Source organism: Eulemur rufifrons, chromosome 1, assembly GCF_041146395.1.
Source record: "Eulemur rufifrons isolate Redbay chromosome 1, OSU_ERuf_1, whole genome shotgun sequence".
Classification (NCBI taxonomy): domain Eukaryota; kingdom Metazoa; phylum Chordata; class Mammalia; order Primates; family Lemuridae; genus Eulemur; species Eulemur rufifrons.
The window spans coordinates 19121936-19143765 of NC_090983.1; the positions used below are offsets into that span (position 1 = coordinate 19121936).

Here is a 21830-nt window from a genome sequence, read left to right on the forward strand (position 1 = left end):
GCAGCCAGGGAGCCCACAGCTCACGTGGCCTCCAGCCTGGGGCTGCCGGAGTGGCCAAGAGGCCAACCTCACGGGTGGTAGACAGGGAGCCTCAGGGGCAGGGGGGAGCAAGTGGGTCACGTGCCCCACGGGGTGGGGGCAGGGGGATGTTTGCAGTGATGTGAAAAGGGAGCTGTGAAAGATGGCAGAGGCCGGCCAGGCCAAGGAGGGAAGAGAGAGCTCTGCAGGCCTCAGTACAAAGACATGGAGTCTGAAATAGCAAGGCGGGCTTGGGAACCGCTAGCCTCCCGCATGGCTGGGGCCAAGGCATGAGGCAGAGAAAGCAGAGGTGAGACACCTACCAGGGCCCCCCAGGAGGTGTCTGGACACGGTGACCCTTATTCAGAACATGCTTGTGCAGAACCTTTTCAGCATCGATGAGGTGTCAGGCTCTCTTCCTGAGGGTACAGGGGTGAACAGACAAGCTCATTCCTCTCATGGCACCACTTATCCTAGCAGGCAGTGAGGGCACTTCAGACAACAAGCAAGTAAACAAGGCCATGAGAGCCAGACACGGCCAGAACTAACCACCTCTCCCCTGCTCACCCGGTTAACTCTAATTCAGCTGTAGGTTCTTCCTGGATATTGTCTCCTGGAGCAAGCCTTTCCTGAACCCCTTAGCTGGGATTGGGTATCTTCCTTGGTTTTCCCAGTACCTCCTGGGCTCCCACCAGCACAACACATGGCACCCTTGTTGGGAGGGAGAGTTGACTTCTCTGTGCCACACTAGACTGTAGCTCCCCAAGGGGCAGAAGGGCCTGCTATTAAATCTCTAGTGCTCCGCATGGCAATTAATACCTAGTATATGCTAAAAAATTATCTACGCTTTGTCTATGAGACATGTCTGTGTACATCCTGGTGGGGAAGAATCGGTGCTTAAAATAAGTTTTTTTTAATATCAGTATATGGATGGTATGTTGAAGCCATAGGTGTGAATATTCTTGTCCAGGGATAGTATAAGCATACAGTTAAATAAGATTCTTTAGTTAGGAGCAAATGAAATTAACGCCGGAAGTCTTGAAGAAGGAAAGAAAAAAAAAAGCCAAACCACACAAACAAAAACAAAGCCCACTTGAGCAATGAAAATTATTGGGGGCTGACATAGGTGGTTCACAGGACCAGAGGAAAAGTGGTCTTTAGGTTTGGGAAGACCAGGCAGAGCAGGGCAGGTATCTGTGGAGCAGGGAAGCCCAGTGAGCTCAGGACCCCACTCGGACACACCAGTGTGGCTCAGCTGCTTCTTCACTTTCACTAGGTCTCAAGAAAGAAGAAAATCCAGCTGGCAGAGCTTCGGGCGTGGACAGGTCACCTTTACTGAGACCAAGACTGCACCTGTGTGTAATTCTACCATATAAAATTTGGGTGGTGTTACGAGAAAATGAACACTAAGCAGCCAGTACACACATGCCCCTGATAATTACGAAGCTTTACCAAACGGTCAGAGTGCAAAGGACTGGGATAGGTAACCCAAGGATTACAGAGTCTCCTGTGGTCATTTCTAAGAAAAATCACTTACAAAGCCCTTTCTGAGAATAGCTGAAGGAAACATTGGCTGGAAATAGAATAAACTACGTAACATCTTTGGTTGTTCTTTTTAGATCTACAAGAATTGACATTTCGGGAGAACTGAGGGGCCTGGGAGGGTTGCTGTCATCGGTTAATACGACTGTCTCTCTGTGGGAGAGAGCACGAAATCACGCTGTTGCGTTCCTTCCATGGTGGCGATGGGGAGGGCTGGGGCGTGATGGGGTGAGCTGTTGGAGTAACCAACTGCAGTTTAATGGGCGATGTCTAATTTATGTGCAGAGGTGTGTTCAGTGCTGCAGGTGCACAGGTCAAGAGAGACGTCCAGATTTGTCGGTATGCTGCAGGCAAGTCACCCTCCTGTTGGAGCACCTGGGATGGACAAATCTGGAAAAGGCCTCGCCATGCAAGCAACTGTCAAGAACCATGGATGCCGAAATCTCAGGTAGGAGGAAGGCAGAAACGAGAGGCCTGAGCTCTGGGAACCTGCTGGAACTCAGTTCCATTCTCTTCATCCTTGACTATCGGGGACCAGTGAATGGTGATTCTTCCCAGTGTGCCTGGAGGACATCTGAGCCAAAAAAACAGAGAAGTGATTGCAGAGGCGGTGATAACAGCTCAGGAACTATTCGGAGGAGAGGAGTAGAGAGGGGTGATAATGGGAGAGGGAGACAATAGGACAGAGACCCAGTCGGGGAGACCAAGAAGCGAGTTTGTATATCAGAGAAAAACTAGGATAATTTTCCTTTGAAACTACTGTTTTAGACAAGAAATTCTATTTTCCAGCTGAATACCAATCACCTTTCTCCTAATTTTCAAAGCTCAGGAGTCTTTTCATGGCCCTCCCAAATTCTCCTGCCTAATTTATCTTTCCTTTCGTTTCCCCTTCCTTTGCTTCCCATTGAAAATCCAAAGGAGACTGGCGAATAAGCACTGAAATATTAAAGCCCACAGACATGGTGTCCCCGAGTTTTAAAACAGCAGCACTTTTTCCTGTGTATCGTCCTCACTAGATTGGAAAGAGAAGGTTCCATGGGCTCCCTGAAGTGGTGGAGACAAGATATCTGTTCTTTGTGCCAATCATGGACAGGACCAAAAAGAATAGGGCTCCCCTATAGCTGAAGAAATTTGAGTTAGGTATCAAGCACTTTCTTACTACATTAGGGCTCTGCTAAACTTTCCAGGAAGGTCATGTGTTTTGTTTTCTGGAGATTTTTAGAAAAGGCGGAAACTGCCTTATTTCCAGTAGGGTCAGCACGAGGTCCTCAGAGCAGGCAAGTGGACGTCTAGTGTTCTTTTCAGCCCTGAGAGTAAAGTGGAGCAAAGACAGCAGAGCCCTGAGACCCGAGTCCCAGAAGCCCAGCATCCCAGCAGATCCCCCTGGAGTGTCTGTCCCCATGACAGAAGCTGTGACGTCTCTAGGTGGTGATGGAGGGAAAGGTTTGGGGGGAAGGGAGGCAGGGAGGAGGTTATGAGGAATTAATGACATCATTTCCCCACAGCATTTGGAGCTCCTTGGGAGAAAGGTGTGGTGTAAGTACCAGATATTATTATGACTCAGAACAACTTCTCTTTGCATCCTTCTATACCTTAACATTCTTCACAACGAACCATTTCTAGGAAAGAGAACAGGAGACTTGGAGAGGTGGCTTCCCAATGGAGTGGAGCCTTTTGGATCCTTTCATCCGGGCTTCCTAAGCTTTTATTTTTTCCTCTCCGGGATCAAATGTCACTGAGAGGCCAGACACCATTTTGCCTAAACAGGAAATTCCCTCTCCCTGACCCCAACCTTCCCTTCCTTCCCTCCCCCTGCATTTTATTTACCCTTTGACCTGAACATAACATAAATATTTAATCTCATTTATTACCTGAAAATTATCTGTATTTATTCTGTTTATTTAGTGGCAGTTCCTTGAAAACAAAACAAAAACTACAGTATTGGGTCAAACAACCAGTTTGTCTGATTTTTCCACTGAGGTAATCCCTTTTGGTATTTGATTTAGATAACTGACTAGATTCTCCCCAAACACACCACAGATTTTTCCCAATTCTCTTTGGTCCCTTCCTGCCCACCACATCTCTCCTCTCAAAACCTATTTCAAATGCCCCCTGCTCTGCGAAGACTCCCCGAGAGCCTGGGACCCCCGAGGGCTGGGCCAGCCGCTCCCTGTCGAGTTCCCAGAGTGCTGTGCGTGTGCCTACGTCGTCGGAAGGACAAAAAGACAGGAGGTGTCCAAGCAGGACTCTGGCATCACACTACCTGGCTTCAAGGACAGACTCTGCAGCTGTCTAGTTTGGAGACCCAAGGCACGTGTTGGCTTCTCTGCGGGCCAGAGATCCCATCTTGGTAGTATTTGCTTAATAAGCTTCTGATTCTTAGGAGACACTATGCAACCCTTGGGGGGATGGGTAGATACGGAAGAAAAGGGAGCTAAACCAAAGAATCAATAAAGATGGGATTAAAAGGAAGAGGGAGGAGAAAGAGGAAGGAAATTTTAAAGAGAGAAGAATATATCATGTGGGAGTGGCGGAGACATCAAACATCTAACCCCTAAGCTGGTATCCCACACTCCAACCTCGCAGCTACTAAGGGCCTCCTTGGGGGATGGGGGCTACTTTGTCGGCTAACGCTGTGTTCCTGCACCCCAGTGAGGTCTTGGGCCGAGGTTCAGCTGCAGTGTCAGGATGAGACACGTGCAGGCAAGTTCCGTGGGTCTGTCCTGGTGCAGTGCGCAGTCTGCCTCCCAGGCAGGACCTGGCCTTGGGACTCTCCCACCCCCTCCTCTGCTAAGCCAGCCTGCTTGGCCTCAGGCTGAAAGACGCCTATAGCTGTAGAACTTGGGGATCAACTTATCCTTTTAACACACAAGTTAGACCATGCCACTTCCTTGTTCTCCGTGCTCCTGAGGCTTTTGCATTCACTCAGGAAACCATCCAGTGTTCTGGCTACTTCTCTGTTCTCCGTCCCTACCTGGCCTCCTTGCTGTTTCTCAAATACACCAAACAGGTTCCCCTCTAACGGCCTAGCACTTGCTATTCCTTTGCTGAGGATCCACTCCTCCAGATCCACGTGTGGCCTGCCCTTCCTTCATCCAGGTCTCTGCTCAAATGTCACCTCTTGGGAGACATCTTCTGTGGCCACCTTCTCTAAGGAGGGCCTGTCACCCTTGTCCCACTCACCTTCCTGGATTTACCTTCACCACACTCATCTCATCTGACATTACATCTGTTCTCTACCTGCTTGTTGCTTTCTTTGGTTTTTGTCTGTTTCTGCTCCAGATGTGCCCATGGTTGTAGGCACTGCATTTTGTTCACTGCTGTATCACCAAAGTGCCTGGCACATAGTAGGTGCTCAGGAAACAACTGTTAAGTGGAAGAGGAAATGAAGGACTCCAAGCCCCTCATTCTTGTGAGGATCCTGGGGCCCAGAGCGGGAAGAACTTGTTCAAGGTCGTGCTTGTCCTCTCGTGTGTGGCAGGTCCTCCATTCACCCACATCCCCTGGCTCCCAGATGGAAGGCCTGGTGCTGGTCCACGTGGTCTGTGACCTAGACAAGGCCCCCTCGCCATCACCACTCGTCCACACGCAGCCCAGGGTGGGCTCTGCAGGGCTGTTTTAACCACAGAAAGCCCAGTGCACAAGGCCTCCCTGCAGCCAGGTTGCTCTCTGTGACGTCCTGAGTGTCTTCTCATCTCTTACGCTGAGTTTGAATAAAAAGAGGCTTAAGACACCAGGTCAAGATGATTGCAGGCTGGGGGTGGCCAGTCATGGGCTAGGTCCACAGAGGATAGGACAAGAGTCCACTGGACTTAGTTTGGGTGGGGTTAGAGGGCAGAAGGAGTCCCTGACAGCATAGGACAGTCTGGACTGGAATGAGTGTCCAAGATAAGGTGCAGTATGATTAGAGTCCTGCAGAGACCGGAGAAAGCCACAACTATCCTTTTGTGTAGCATCCATTTAATCCTTCAGCAAATATGTATTAAGTGACTACCAGAGTGCTCTGGTCAGAATCTAAAGTCAGGTGCATGGGCAAGAAGACCTGTGAGGCCTCCTACAAGCCCAAAAAGCCTGGACCTATATGACTTGGTTCCCAAAGAGCCTCTTTCTAGAGGAGCTTCTTCATCAACTGAAGTGCCGGACATCAGGGACAGGAAATGCCTGAAAGATGAAAACAACACAACCTTCCTTCTCCTCTCTGCTCTGCTTCCGAGACTTGGGTAACAGTGACATCCCCTTCATCAAGTCATGGGCCCTCCATGGCTCACTCTGCCTGTCACCCTGCCCCTAACAATCAGCAAGACTTCCTTTGTTCCGGACAAGTGTGGGCCACCTTTGGAGATTGCCCAGCGTAGGTAATGCCACAGTCTCCTTGTGCAATGTCAGTGACCGGCAGCCCTGTGTATCATAAAGTTCCCTCTGGAGTCTTCCCTTGTGCCTTCCTGCTATGCCTTTTAAAGTTCTTTTCTAAAGTTAGTCTCAGTTAGTCATCATAAACATTTCTCTAGACACTTGGCCCCTTTTGCACAGTTTACTGAAGAATACATCAAAAATTAACCAATCTGCCAACACATACGCATCAAGTATCAGTAAGATGCAATAATCTATGGTAGCTTTAGGGAGAGGTGCAAAGAGAAGGCAGAAGGAAGAGCAGCGGGTCTGGAGGCAGAGGTCCAGGCTGGAAATCCCAGCTCGGACACTTGTCCCCAGGAGGGCAATCCTTTTTCTTATCTCCTCTGCAAAATGGGATGAGCAACTCTTGCTCCATCTATCTCACTGGGCTGCGAGGCACAATAAAAATGATGAATAACCAGGGGCTTTATAAACTGTAAAATTCCATAGAAATGTTAGTCGGTGTAATATGGTGCAGTGGAAAACTACTGAACTTAAAGCCACAGGGTTGAACAGGGCCCAAGGACTGGCTCCGTCATGTACTTCCCCTGGGACTTTGGGCAAGCCATTTAACCTCAGTTTCCTTATCTATAAAAACGGCTTGTGGTGAAAGTTGAGATGCCGCGTGTGAAAGCGTCCGTCGCTGGCACCTGGTGCCTAGCAGATCCCGGTTCTGTAGTCGTTCATTCATTTGCAGCCGACCAGGGGAGAACCATGCCTGCGAGAGGGCCGAGAAGTGATGCAGCAGCAGCGAGCACTTGGTCTGACCAGGCGGGAAGGGTCTGCCCGAGGAGCCACGAGAAATGTGATGGGACTAAGGAATTCGGGCTCCAGAGAGTCACTCTGGGGCACTAAGGAGCCATTGATGGTTTTAGAACAGGGGAACACTAGATGAAAGGTTCTTTGTGGGAAGTGGCTCAGGGGTGGGGAACGCTCTGAATTGTTGGGTTCTCCACTCCAGGGCTGGGAGGCTAACCTGCTGGAATGTAGGTAGGCCTCAGAGGGTCCAGGCCTGACTAGCAAAGCCCAGAGCGAAACCTGTCCAGATTTCCAGAACTTGAGCCTTGTATTCCTCTTCTCTGGGTGCATAACAAATTGATCCAAGAATTTGTGACTGCAAACAAAAAATAAACATTTATTATCTCACAGCTTCTATGGATCAGAAATTTGGAAGCGCCCCAGTTGCGTGGTTTGGGCTCCGGGTCTGTCATGAAGCTGCTGTCCAGATGTCATCTGGGCCTGCCGGCCTGGGGACCTGCCATCCTGGGGACCTGCTTCCAAGGCGGCTCACCCACACGGCTGGCACATGGTGCTGGTTGCCAGCGGGGGCCTCAGTTACTCGCCACGTGAGCCTCTCTGCAGGGCCGCTTGAGAGTGTGCACGCCACGGCATCTGGTCCCCAGAGCGAGTGTTCGAGAGAGGGGATGGCAGTACCTTAAATTCACTAAGTGTCAGTCGATCACCCATGAAATGGGAATGTCACCTGCAGAGCGGCTGTGAAGATGAGAGCTGTGCCGTGGAGTGTGCCCGGCACATCGTAGACTCTCAGTATGAGAGAGCTATTGGTGTGGTTTGGGCCAGGCACACCTACAGGGAAGAGTCCCTCATAACAGATGGATGACACTGAAAAATCTCTCTGTTGTCCTGTGACTTTTGCTGCTCATCTGGGTGATAGTACTCAGGAGCAACGGCAAAAGTGAGAGCTCGGTGCCAGACGCGGCTGATTGGCTGGGGAGGGAAGAACAATTGCTGGGCCAGGAGCACTGCCGGTGGGAGCACCCACAGGGCCCCCTGTGCCACGTGCAGCCACTTCCAGGCCCGTGGCTGCTCTGGTTCAGTGCAAAGGCAGCGCCTCTGCCTCCAGGGGCCACACCAACTGCTTACAGCTGCACATGCTCACTGGCACAGAATCTCGTCCTTTGTGCTGCAGCAGGGCTCTGAGTGGGACAAGGAGGCAGATGTGCCCTGTCCTTAAACAAAACCCATGAGGTCTCCCTCAATAGAAATAGTAACAGAAGTTGTCACCATAACTTAAGGTGATATCTATGCTTGTCATGTTCCTGGAGCTACGCTAGGCAGCCTTCTTAGGGAGGTGTAGTACCATTATACCCATTTGCCAGATGAGTAAATCGAGACAGAGAAATTAAGTAACTCGCTGCAGGTTCTGCAGGTGGTAAGCAGCGACTCAGGATTCAAAGCTAGTCCTCTGACTTTGGAGGGCCTGCTTTTTCCCCCAGGCCATGCAGGCACTCTGCCTCAGGGGCCCACGGTTCAAGAAGATTCCCCCTGATGCAGGGGCGCTGCAATGCTGAAAGGCAGCAGATGCCCACGTGAAAAATCTGGGATTCTAAGAGGCTCCCTGCCCAAGGGGATCCGACCAGACTGCACTTGCCCCTGCGGGAGCCCAGCCCCTCCTTCCTCCTTCAGGACTTTCTCCCCTGCTCCCCTCAAGACCTTTGAGGAGCTGGGCCGGGATCACTGGCGGAAAGAAGCCTGCTTCAACCAAGCGCTTCCCAGCATCTCCCGCTGGCCCTGGGGGATAGGCTTCCTGGCTGAGGACACTAAACAGTTTCAAACCCTTCACACGCCCCTCCCAGGCAGGGAATTAAAACAAAAAGACAAAGAGGAAGGAGGAGCCACTGAGAACTGAGCCTTCTCCCCCGACACCCAGCCAGCCTCATGCATCCTGGGGACTGGAGCCCAACAAGTTGTGACTCACCCAGAACTTTTCCCCTCCAGCTGCACCAACTAATTATAAGGAAAGAGTTGAAAAGAAGGTTTCGAACTTTTCGTGACGGTGCGCTTTTCTCCTTCACCCTCCTCTCTCTCTCCTCCTCCATTCTCCCTTCTCCGTGTCCTCTCCTCTTCTTCCTCCTCCTTCGGCTCCTTGCGACAGGCCCCTCAGACAGGTGTGGGCTGGCTGCATGCACTGAGCGAGCAGACTGACAGTGACCTGCCGCAGGGACCTCCCAGAGGCCACAGACTCAAACCTTTGTCTCCTTACTTTACGCAAAACCATCGCTCACCCGTCAGCACCCTTGAGAAACAGGCGACCGAATGGCCCAGATGGCTCCTCTCGCCACAGTCGTTAAGAGCGATGTTTATTTCTCACTGTACACAGAAGGCACACTCACGCATAAAGGTACAAAGACGACACTTAAGATCATCCATTGTCCCAGCAACCCGAGATAACACACTGTCAACACTTGGACGTTCAGTAAACTCTTGACATTCCCAAGGATTAAATCTCATGAGTCCCCAGATTTAAGAACATAGGAATATCAAGGACAACCCCAAGAGGTTCTTGGCGATATATCTAATCTAACTCAGCATGGGCTTAAGGAAGATGTTCTAGTTTGAGGCTGAGGGATGGAGGAGGTGCCACCCACCTTACAAACGAGGAAACGGAGGCCAAAGGGATGTATCAGTTTGTTTGTGACCCTTAGCTAAGTGGGAGTTCAAAGTGTGGCAAAGAGAAGGGAAATGCCTTGGCAGGGTCAGCAGAGAACTGGCTGGTGCCTGAGTTGGCCGGTAAGTTGAAGGCACCCGGAAGCCAGCAGAAATCCTGCCCTCCTGCTTGCACTAACAGGTTGAGTCTCCAGCTTGACCAAACCCAAGTTTTCCAGAATCTAGAGCCAGGTATATTGTCTTGGTCTTGGCAATGAGACACTGGTGGGGCTGAGCAGCCTCCGCTGGCGTGGCGGCCCCTCTCTGCAATGCAGGCTCCCAGGCCTGAGAGCTGGGATCCGTGTCTCTGCAGAGAAGGTAGCCAAGGAGGACGGGAGCGACGCTGGCTCGGGATGTCACGGGAACACTTGGTTCCCGAGTACGCGTCCTACCAGGCAAACGGGGAGTCCGTGCCAGAGCTGGAAACCCACATCCAGCCTGCTGCCGCCCCTCTGTCCTGCACTTAACACTACTCGATCCGGGTCAAGTCTTCTGACAGCCAGCATCAAGCAGGGGCAGATCTGCCTCCAACAAAAAGACCCAGACACCCAGACTGGCCATTGAGAATACGCCCCCATTCCAGGGCAACCAAAGAGCTCTGGGCAACATTTTGGAGTCTGTTGCAACCTGTGGTGCTGCCCGCCACCTCCAGGATTGAGCCTGGGGCTAGCAGCTCTCCCTCGCCACTCCCCTGCACAGTCCGGAGCCAGCTGTGCGGAGCCTTCCGCTGGAGACCTGCTGAGGACTGACTCAACCGCGGCCAGATTTCCCTGAGTCCCAGCCCGGAGCCTTTCCCGCCGCGCCCACAAAGCCCTTGCTGGATGCTCCCTCTCTCTTGCCCTGGAACCTCTAAGACTTGATTTATTTTTCCCAACCACGCCTAAGCTCCTACGGCTTCTGTCTTCATATTTTATCTCCTCGGTGGCTCGTCAGAGAGAAGAAAGAGGAGCGCGGGAGAGAGGCCCTAAATAATGACAAAAAGAAAGGGGAAAGATCACATATGACGCTGAAAATCCCAGTGAGCTCATTCTTCCAAATGGCCCAGTGGGGAGATTTAATTAAGAAGATCAATCGGTCAAGTTTCGGGAGGGCCTTTGGAATTCTCCAAGGATCTCCAAGGACTTGAGAAATGTTTGGAAACAGAAAAATTAATAATTGTGGAATCATTCAAAAACACAAAAAATAAAAACACTGAAATGACCTCTGACCCAGATATTGTTTCCACTTAAGATACAGATGCATTTTTCCATACACACCCTTCCCATTGGCTTTGGTAGCCCACTTCCTGCATTCAGACACGCGTGCGCACCGCCTGCACAGCGTCCTGAACACGCTGGGGGTTTGTGCTCACTCAGGCAGAGTTGCCAGAGCTAACAAGGAAAAATACAGAACACTCAGTTAAATCTGAATTTTTGACACATAATTTTTAATATGTCACAAATACTGAGTGGGACATACTTCTACTAAAATTTATTTGTTTATCTGAAATCCAAATTTAACTGGACATCCCAGTTTTATCTAGCTTCTCTAACCCTAAAGCATCTACCTGTAGATCCCCTACAGAGGTACTCTCACCTAAGCCCACGTAGATACTCTGCCCATGAACGTGAACCTCGATCCATCATGAATTTGCCCTATTCTCGTATAGTCAGCTGAAAATTATCCAGGGCTCAGGACCTAGGGAGCAGCGGGCTTTTTTCAGGCTCCCACCACCTGCCTTACTCTTGATCCCACGCAGGAATGTGGTCAGCGACTCAAAGGATAGGAGTCGGGTGCTCACACTTTCCAAATGTCAAAGATCTTTAGCATCCCTAAAGGTTCTTACCTCACCCCTTCTAAATTCTCCCTCCACAGCAATCCTGGGAGAGGAAGTTTGGGTTAAGAAAAGGCTAAAAGAATGGGCTTATGTAAAAAGGTTAATTCCCACATGCTAGAGAAAAATCAAACAAGTGGCTTAGATTGCTGTTTCTAGTTTCTAAGGTAACATCACAGAGATGTCCAGGTCAGTGGTGGTACTATCTTAGCAATCTGTTGCTAAAGGACTAAAAGAGTGTTTTGTGCATATTGTGAATTTCCCCAACACTGTGCCCGTAGAGATGGACCATAACCATGGAGCCAGGGTCTCAAGACATCCCTAAGTCCCTTCACTGCACACGCCCTGGAGAGCTGGGCATTTTCCAAGTTAGTGGGCTCTCTCTGAGCACAGAGGAGACAAAGTCTCCCCAGTCCCTGGTAGGACTCCTTGAAACATCCCCCTTAGGGCTTTTCCTTTGCTGGGCATGTGTGAACAAGACTCCCTCATGTTTCTCTGCCTCACTCCAAAATGAGCTCTGCCCAGAGCTCGGGTCCCTAGCTGACAGCTTGGCAGCCAGCCTGGGATAGTGGGGGAAGGAGGCATTCTCCCCAGGTTCCCAAAGCTGACTTGCCTCAGAGACCCACACCGCCAGCCAGTCTTCCTCTGGGCTTCCATCTCCAGGTTGGTAGAATGGATTCACTTAACTAGCCAGGGATTGTCAGGAGAACTGAAGATATCTATGAATGTACAGCAAAATCTCAAAAGGATAGGCTAGAGACCCAAAACATCAGGCATCTTGCAAGGGTAAGATATGGTTTTAAGCTTTCAAAACAGATTTTCTGTCTCCAGGATCTCTCCCTGGAGAAACTCAGAGTCTTTAGGATCCAGGGGGAAAAAAAGATTTCTAGTCTCCTAAAACCCAACCAATTTAGAGAAAAAAGATCGAGCTATGGGGCTCCCAGAGGACATAAAAGTAATAATGGGAAGAAGGGTTCAAACTGCAGCACGAGGAGCAGTGTTTGACACTGCAAGCATTTCCTAAGACAGAAGGATGTCCGGCATAAAACCCGACGGTAGAACAAACTCTTACCATGCAGCGTCTTGCAGAATTGACATTCCACGAAGACACGTGATCCCAAAACTCTTCAAGATGAAAGAAGAGGACTTTTGTGACAGCCAAGTGCCACTCAAAATGAGAAAATCCATGAAGATATTCTAAGAAAAGGCTCGTTGGGTTGCAAAGAACAAAAACCCTCTCCAGCGAGTTCTAGGGAAGGGAAGAGTTGTTAAGAGGGCACCAGGAATGGCATGGAGTCATGAGAAGATGTCGTTGGACCCTGGAACAGGACAACCAAAAGCCTTTGTGACCCAGGGTCATTCCTCACTTGGTTCCATCCTCTTCACTTGCTCCTGAACATTTGTTCATCTTGTCCTTGTTCCAATATCCCAGCTTCCTAAGACTTCTCAGCTCCCACGACCACCACCAACTGCTCCTTCCTTCTGTGCCTTCCATTCACGGTTACAAAGGAGAGAATCTAACTGTCCCAGCCTCAACCATGGGTGGGCCCCACTGGGATCGGGTGTCCCACCATGAGCAGTCACTGTGATGGGATGGAGGAATCAAAGCACTGAGGCTCACTACGCATGAACAGGGAGGGGGAAGCAGACAGTAACCATCAGGCCCAGAAGGGAAAGAGGAACATATTGAGAGGAAAAGCCAAGGTTATCTTTAAAAGAAAAACACTCTCCACTATCCACCATGAATATGAAGAATTGGAACTTCAGGTTGGAAGCCCATCCATTTACGGAGCAGTAGGCTAAGAATTTTACATCTATTATTCTGTTTAGCATTCCTACCGGCCCTGCACAGTGGGCTAAATTATTTCCGTTTTGCAAGTCAGGAACACTGAAGCTCAAAACTGCAGCTCACCAAGGTCACTCGGCTAATTGGCGGAGGCGCCATGGCCCAGCGCAGGCCTGTGCGGCTCCTATTCGGTGTGTGTTCAGACAGAGTCAGACGTGGAACAAAGCTCTCCCTCTGCACACCGAGTCCAGGGAAATGCAGACGAAAAAAGTCAATCCACTCCCCAAACCACCCTGAACGAGGAAGAATGGGATGGAAAAGGAAGGCCAGAGGGAGGTAAATGGATTTTCTTTTTCCTGAGTAAATAGGAAGGATGCCTTGTAGAAAAGCAGAAGCCATTTGGCCTGACTGGGGACCCTGGGGCTGAGGCATGGGGTGCAGAGAAAAATGAAATCCAAGGTCATGGAAAAGTGCACACTTGAAAAGAGTGGTTTTTTTGTTGTTGTTCTTTGTTCTGGTATCAGAAGTGCCTATGAAAAAAAAAAAAAAATCCCTGCTGTTGCTCCAACAGCAGACAGAACCAGAGCCCTGCAAGGCCTTTGCCAGGTCAAGAGCTTTTTCTATTCTCCCCACCCCCCAACATTTCTGTAGTCAAGGGTGAGGGGCAGAGGCCACCGATATACACCACTCAGAAGACACAGCAGAAACCCAGACCTTACTTGAACTAGAAAGGACGACAGGCATGGTGGGGGGCAGGGGGGACATTTTGGCATCCAGTGAGACCTGAAGACAGTGACAGAGGCAGAGGCTGAAATCAAGCCCTGAAGCTGACCCACAAGGACGGCAAGAGGGAGGGGGACAGAAAGTAACACTCAAAGCTAGAACACACACACACACTCAGAGAAACGGAGCCCAGAGAGAGAGGGGAGGGCTGCCTTGTTTATTCTCATGAAAGACATCTGGATTTCTCAGTGAGATCCCGACTTGGGTCCTTCCCTCCTTTTCCAGCTGGACGGGATGGTGAAATGCCTGGCGGGAGAGGTGCTATGAGTCAGCGGCAGATTCTAGCTGAGTCCCTCTGCCCCTCTGCTCTGCTCGCTGCCAGACCACACAGCCTTCCTCCCCCTCCTGCCAAGCGTGGCTTAGCTCACCGGCCAGGTAACACACTTCAAAGGCACCAGGGTGAGATGGGGCGGGCTGGGCCAGCCTCAGGATGGGAGCAGATTCCAAAAGGCCCCAGCCCAAACACTCCTCATCAATTTTATTGAGTGTCTTCCTACCCCCCTGCTCCCCCCACCACCCCCACTTCCTTGACACTTCCAATAACCCCTGGATGTTCGAAGTGAAAAACCCAATTTTTCACTGAGGCTGTCAGCCTCTTCTTCACTGCGGGTCTGCGCAGCTTGGCTATTGTGGGGTTGACTGGGTGTCAGCCAATGTCAAAGCACAGCTTTGCAATAATATAGTCTGTATGTTTGTCCCTAGAGTTGGTCATAGGATGGTCAGAAAGACAAGGGAGTGCTTAAATGGCCAGGATACACAGGACACCTATCAAGGTGTGTATGTTACAGGGATGCCCTGCGATGGGTCTTAAGGCCCCCAGGCTTGTTGTCTGCATCTCTCTGAAGACATTACCTGTATGCTGCTTCATGCTAACTATTATATCTGTGTCCAATCTCCCATAGAAAACTGTAAAGATCTCTGCAATCAGGGAACACACTCACCTTTGTGTACACGATAGCACAAAGTGAAGCACAGTGCCTGGTGCTGAAGGACTCTCATTAAATGTCAGCTGACTTGGGTCCATTTGCTGGTGGCCTCTGCTGACTTTTTTGAAACACTACAGAACTTGAGAATCATGGAAACAATGTTTCTTCTTCTCTTAAGTCTTTCCTATCTTGATGATTGGGTCCATGCTTGAGATTTAGCATGGGCCGAAGGATCATGTATGATCCATGTGTAATCTTGGACGTGTTACTCAGCCTCTATACCAGTGTTGTCCAATAGAACTTTCTGTGTTTATGGAAAGGGTCTATATCTGTGCTGTCCAATACAGTAGTCACTGGTCACACGAGGTTATTGAATCCTTGAAATGTAGCTAATTTGACGGAGGAACTAAAGTTTTAATTTTATTTAATTTTGATCAATTTAAATTTAAGTAGTCATATGTACCTAGTAGCTACTATAATATTGGACAGTACAGACCTAGAAAATCTCATTTTCCAAAGGAAAATAGGATAAGAACAGATTTTACCTCTTGGATTGCTGTGAGGATTAAATGAGACAATTCCTGTAAAATGCTAGTGCACTGTTTGACATATATTAAGCAACATTGTATAACTGTCAGTTAGTATGTTGTTTTCATTAATATTATCAGTATTAATGTTAGTATCACCATCATTATCATCCAGCTTAAAGTCAAACAAGAATGTAGGGGTCTTCAGTTCAGCACTATTATTTTACTGGTGGGGAAGCTGAGGACAAAAATGGAATTGACCTTCTAGCATCGTGGTAGGCAGAAACCTAAGATGAACCCCAGTGATCCATGCTCTTGTAGTAATCCCCTCCCCCTGAGTGTTGGTGGGACCTGTAACTTGTTTCTGACTCCTAGATTATGGCAAGGATGATAGGGTATCTCTCCTGAGATTGTGTTACCTTGCATAGCAAAAGTACAGAGATTTTGCGATATAATTAAGGTCCTTAAGCAGTTGACTTTGAGTTACTCAGAAGGTAGATAATCCTGGGTGGGCCCGACCTAACAAGGTAAGCTTTTTAAAAGAGGGCCTAGGAATTCCGAAACTCAAATGAGCAGAGACTAATTTCAGATTTCAGTTTTGTGCTAAGCAGAAGCCCCAGCTAAGCCATCCCCAACTCCCAGCCTACAGAAACAGAATAAATCCGTGTTGTTTTGAGTCTCTACATTTGTGGTAATCTATTACACAGCATGGAAAACTAATTCAAGCGTATACTTAAAAATGGTAACAGTGCATTTTTTAAGTGTAGGTGGTATGTGTGTGTGTTTCAAACTCTGTCTCATCCCTAACTCATTCTTACTTTAGCCTACCCCTAGTTTGTTGAAAAACTTAGGTCTGATTGAACTAGTTATTATCACCAAAATGCTACATAGGTTTTTCAATCCGTGTCACCTTAATTAATGTCGCTTTAACAATAATGTCGCCAAACAATAATGGCAGCAGCACTTCCAGCAATTGGCCTGTGATCCTGGGCAAAAACATCTCTATGAAATGCGGTAGGTCACTTACACCAGCGAACCTTCCCTGACCACCTCCAGCTACGTAATGACTTCCTGCTCTAGTCCCCTTTGCCCCATGTGGCTGCCTTGGCTGGCCTCACATCTGTGCTTATTTGTTCAGTGCCTATTTTCCCTACCACATTGCAATCTCTGAGTGGGCAAGGACCACACCTGTCTTGGGTTGCAGCTCCTGACTCAAAGCCTGTAACATAGCAAATGCTCAATAAATGTTGCTAACTGGCTGGGGGATGAGGTTTCCTAAAGGAAATCATGCTTGGGGTGGCTCTTCACTGATTTAAAAAAAAAAAAAAAAAAGATGTTGCCCTATCAGATAAGAGAGTAAAGCCATTCCCAGCAAAGGAAATTAGTTGGGAAACATGGTGATGAAGGACAATCTCTGCTAACTTTTATGTTTTCCTCCACTTCATTGTAAGAGCTCTTGATCTAGCATGGTGCTGGTATGCACACAGGTACCTGGGAAGTTTTGAGACCTAATCAAACAAAGGTAGATGGAGGTATGGAATAATGTATCAACGAGTACCTCAATACAACTCAACAATGAACAGACAGATGCCCCAGTTTTTAAAAGGGCAATGGATCTGAATAGACATCTCTCCAAAGAAAATGTACAAATGGCCAATTAGTACATGAAAAGATGCTCAGCATCATTAGTCATCAGGCAGATGCAAATCAAAATCACAACAGACACCACTTTACACCCCGTGGGACCATTATAATCAGAGTCAGTTCACAACAGTGTTGGTGAGAAAGTGGACAATGGAAACCTCATGCACTGCTTCAGAGAATGGGAAAAAAAGTGCAGGTACCTTGGAAAATAGTCTGGCAGTGCCTCAAAAAGTTAAACGTAGAGTTACCATATGAACCAACAATCTAATTCCTAGTATACCACCCAAGAGAAATGAAAACATATGTCCACACAAAAGCTTATATACAAGTGTTTATAATAGCATTATTCTTAAATAGCCAAAAACTAGAGACAATCCAAATGTCAATTAACTGATAAATGAATAAAAAAATATGGTGTATCCATACAATGGAATATTACACAGCCATAAAAAATGAAGTACTGATACATGCTACAACATGGATGAGTCTTGTAAACATTATGACAAGTGAAAGAAGCCAGACACAAAAGACTGTATATTTATGATTCCATTTATATGAAGTGTCCAGAATAGGCAAATCTATAGAGACAAAAATTAGATTAGTGGTTGCTTGGGGCTGGGGCAGGGGGGCTGATGAAGAGGTTGCAAGATGATAGCTCAAAAGCTCAGGGGTTTTTTGAGCTTGTAAAACATTTTTAAATTGATTGTGGCGCTGGTTGCACAATTCTATGAATACACTAAAAATCATAGAATTGTACACTTTAAATGGTTGAATTGTATGGCATGTGAATAATTGTATTTCAATAAAGCTGTTACTAAAAAGTATCCCAAACTTCTCAACTAGCATTGGTCCTGCCCACATTTCCCAATGGGCTCTAACCAGGCCACATCTTTCTCTTCTTGTTGCTGTCCTCATCATGTAGCTAAGAGAAGCCCACCTACCTGTAGCCAATTCATGCGGCAGACCCCCACTGAGAGAAGTCTAGACAAGAGATGGCAAATTTATTCATGTTTAGGCATGTTGAGTAATTGGACTTCAGTTAGGATTTGGGGGCAGTGGCCACTACCCTAAGAGTCCAGGGGAAATACCTGCTCAGAATAGAGCCTCAGAAACAGCAGTTCTTACTCCCGGGACAAGAACCGCTCTGAGAATCTGATAAAATCCATGGTCACTATCTATCCCATCCACCCATGTATGCGAGTAGTCTGTCTCTCCCCTTCTCTTTCTCTCTGTCTCTCCCAGTGTCTTCTGTGTCCCATTCTCTCTGTCTCTCTCTGTCTCTCTCTCCTTCTCTCCTCTCTCTGTTTTGCCCTCTTTCTCTTACACACACACACACACACACACACGCACACAAATGGACACATGGGACACTTCAGAATCAACTCCAAGGTCTTCACAGACCACGTGGAATGTAAACATGGATATCTTAGGGTCCTGCTCCGAAGGCTTATACACACATACATATTTATACATACATACATATGCATTCATATATATAGTCTCTAGCCCACAACCAAAACAACTGTCCTCTAATTGTGATCTGAACTGAGTGGATAAAATACCTTCTATCTAGCCCACCCTTTTGTGCCATTACAAGCCTTGGGCATAGGTGGCTGCCCTGTTAGGTGGTGAGGCTGAAAGAGTGGAGCTCCCGAACATCCCCCCCACATCCCAGGAGCTGGAGAGACAGAGGGGTGTTCTCAGACATGCGGGGTCACCGTGCTCCTGCCAGCCGCCCCTCTCTGAAACACAGGTTGGAGAGCTGGCTCAGGCAGCCCTGGGCATGGGACGCACCTCGCTCTGTGAAGAGATTGCACATCACTGAGTCTGCCTTGTCCCCTCCTCACTCACCTGGAGCTGCCAGGTGGTGGCAGAAGGTGGGGTAGGGTAAGGCAGGGATGTGGGCTCCCTGCCTCCAGCTTCCAGTCCAGCCCCCTCCTTCCCGCCCTGCATCCCAGGCACAGAGCCGGCAGAGGGAGGGACAGGGCACCGAGGACAGGCCTCCACCTGCCTTAACTCATCTCCCCAGTGCTGGCACTCTGTGGCCAAGATCAGCCACTGTTGAGAAAACTCAAAGAATATAACTGCCTACTTTTCTGATGCTAAGTCACTTCTAGGCAATGCCAGGAGTCTGCCTGCCTTCACGCCCAGTTTATCCCAGCTGTTGCAAGGCCGATTTTTCTGCACAGGTCCCGATCTCTTCCCACCTTGACATGGTGACCAGCTCTTCGTGATCAAGCCAAATAGGTGCCCTTCATCCCTCCTTCCTCCTGGGCAACCCAGAGGAGCAGGTAGCTGCCTGCCTGCATAGAAACCACGCCCCTCACCCTCACCAAAAAGAGTCTATTTCAGTTCTCTTCCCACGTCCACCCCCTGCCTTCACCTCTTCTCTGCCTTGTCACCAGCTTCTCCACTTTGCAGAAAACTGAGGTTTCCTAGGGTCATTGTATTAGTCAGGGTTCTCCAGAGAAACAAAACCAATAGGATGGGTAAATACATTAATACATAGATAAATACATAGATAGGTAAATATATAGATACATAGATCGATAAGAGGAGATTTAGGATGGGAATTGGCTCATGAAATTACAGAGGCCAGGAAAGCCAGAACTGTAACTCCCAGTCCAAGGCCAAAGGCTAAGCCTGGGGGCAGGAGGAGGGACCCTTTGAACCAGGAGCTCTGATGTCCAAGGACAGGAAGAGGTGAGTGTTCCAGCTCAGGAAAAGGGAAGAGCCAGTTCACCCAGTCTTCCTCACCTTCTTGTTCTAGCCAGGTCTTCAATGGGTTGGATGACGCCAGCAAATCCTTACTCAGTTCACGGACTCAAATGTTAATCTATTCCAGAAACAGCCTCACAGACACACCCAGAAATAATGTTTCACCAGCTATCTGAGAATCCCTTAACCCAGTCAACTTGCCATAAAATTGACCATGACAGCCATTGATCTAGCCACTGTCCATCTCTCTTTTCTCTTTCAAGAACAAACTCTTAGACTGGTTGGTCTGACGACTCCAGGTGGCAGCTTTTGTTGACTTCTCCTGTTGGCAAAACACTGCACTTTCCCTTCATCAAGGCCTCAGTGACTGTTCTTCACTGTGCTAACCCAACCAGGGCCCTCTCCAGGCTGGTGGATTAGCCTGGTGGTTAAGTGTGCAGACTGCCAACTCAACCGCCTCAGCTCATAGCCCATCCCTCCTGCCTACTAGCCGCGTGGCCTTGGGCTAGATTTTTAAACCAGTCAGTGTCTCAGTTTCCTCAGTGATACAGTGAAGCTAATAAATATGTTTTCCTTTATAAGGCTGTAGTGAAGATGACATGACACAATGCACATCAGGTGGCCAGCATGCAACAAACCTTTAATGCAAGTTGGCAAGCGATGTTATCATAATTTTCTTCTTTCTCTTAAAAGAGTCCCTCGTTCAAGAAGTCAGGGACTTGGGCCCCGATTGCTCCTTCATTGCTCAGACTGTTCTTTCTCTGCTCCTCTTGGTGGCTGCTCCCTTTCCCTTCAGGAAATAGCCCAGGCTGTCCTCTTGAGCCCAGCAGGTGCTCTCTGCTGCACGGTAATTCTCTGAGCACTGTCGCCAGGGTGCTGTGGATGATCCCCCGATTTGTACCATCTACCAGGCTCATCCCGGCCCTGCCGGCCCTCTTGCTCAGGTGCCTGGCCCAATGTGCCCTCCCCACCTCCTTCCTCTACCTCTTTCTTTGGAGCCTCTGCCCAGACCACCCCCCTCCGACCCCATCCTCTCAGATACCCAGATTCTGGAACCTCCAGATCATTCATCTTCCACTGACAAATGTTCACTATTGACATTGAAATAATGAACATTTCCCTAAATACCCATTATTCATCACCAAATTCTTCCTCTGTGACAGGGAGGGAAGTTATCCCCCTTCCTACTTATTACTCAGGAACGTTGGGTGGATTTTCGGGGTGTGAGGAGAAAGATGTTCCATAAACACGATACTGTGCCTGAAGCTGAAGAGTCATGTTTCCATCACGTGTTAGAATTCAGCCAACCGGGATGGAGAAGGCAGAGAGCTGTGTGCGTGGGGCAAGTTGGCCGTGGGGTGATGGCTGTTCAGTCTGAGGGGTGGGTTCCTTATACTATTCTGTCTGTGTTTGTGTCTGTTTGAAATTCTCCACAATGAAAAGGGGTTTTTAATATGATTAAATAATCAGTCAAATCTTAAAAGAGAAAAAAAGGCCAGCGGAGGATGAGCCAATGCTGTCTTCATAGTCCCAAACGGTAGCAACAGGCAACAGGTGAACTGTGGCTGGCACCCTTGAACCCCGTGCGTGTGTCTCCCATCCCCAGCCGGCCAGCATCCTTCCTGTGTCTCGCCAGGGCTGTAACCTCTGTTTCACAGCTGTAAGAAAATAAGTAGGTGGATAGAGAGATGCATATACACACACAGAGGATGCCAGGCAATCAGCAGTTCTTAGTGTGCTTTCAATTTTCCGTCATTTCTTTTTTTGGAGGAGTGGGGACTGGGTCCAGCAACCACCACAGAGCAGCTTAGCATGTGACAGTTCATCCCTGGATCTCTAGAATACAGAGCATTTCTCATTCTGGTTCCCACTTGAGTCCAAAATTTAGACAACTCCTGACACGTTTCCAGACCAGGAACCATCTGATCCAGATGGTCAAATCTTTGGGGCCTGCACTGGTAACTCCTCATTTAGACTTTGACTTTCAACCTCTAGAGCCAATATTGACCTCACTGGCTTCTTCCCAGACTCTCACAATAGAGTCCCATTCATTCCAAATGCCCATCCCTGGTCTATATCAGCCCCCAGGGGATGCCCAGAATGGACTCCAGCTCTCTCCAACACAGGCCACTCCCCCCACCACAACCACCTCCCTCTACCCAGCTCTTTCCTATCTGGTTGGGTTTCTAACTGGCTGGAGAGAGCAAGTGAGTAGGGAGGATTTAATCATTATC

General features: G+C 48.7%; 1 long non-coding RNA gene across 1 annotated transcript in view; it reads right to left on the reverse strand.

The window, feature by feature from the left end:
• The window catches only part of LOC138391408 (uncharacterized), an 89105-nt gene that overhangs the window by 57443 nt on the left and 9832 nt on the right, over positions 1–21830 (reverse strand). Inside the window, exons 2-3 of the long non-coding RNA XR_011234844.1 lie at positions 21746–21749; positions 12750–12832 (exon numbers count right to left, since the gene is read on the reverse strand). This is a non-coding gene — a long non-coding RNA (uncharacterized lncRNA). The remainder of the gene's footprint in view (positions 1–12749; positions 12833–21745; positions 21750–21830) is intronic.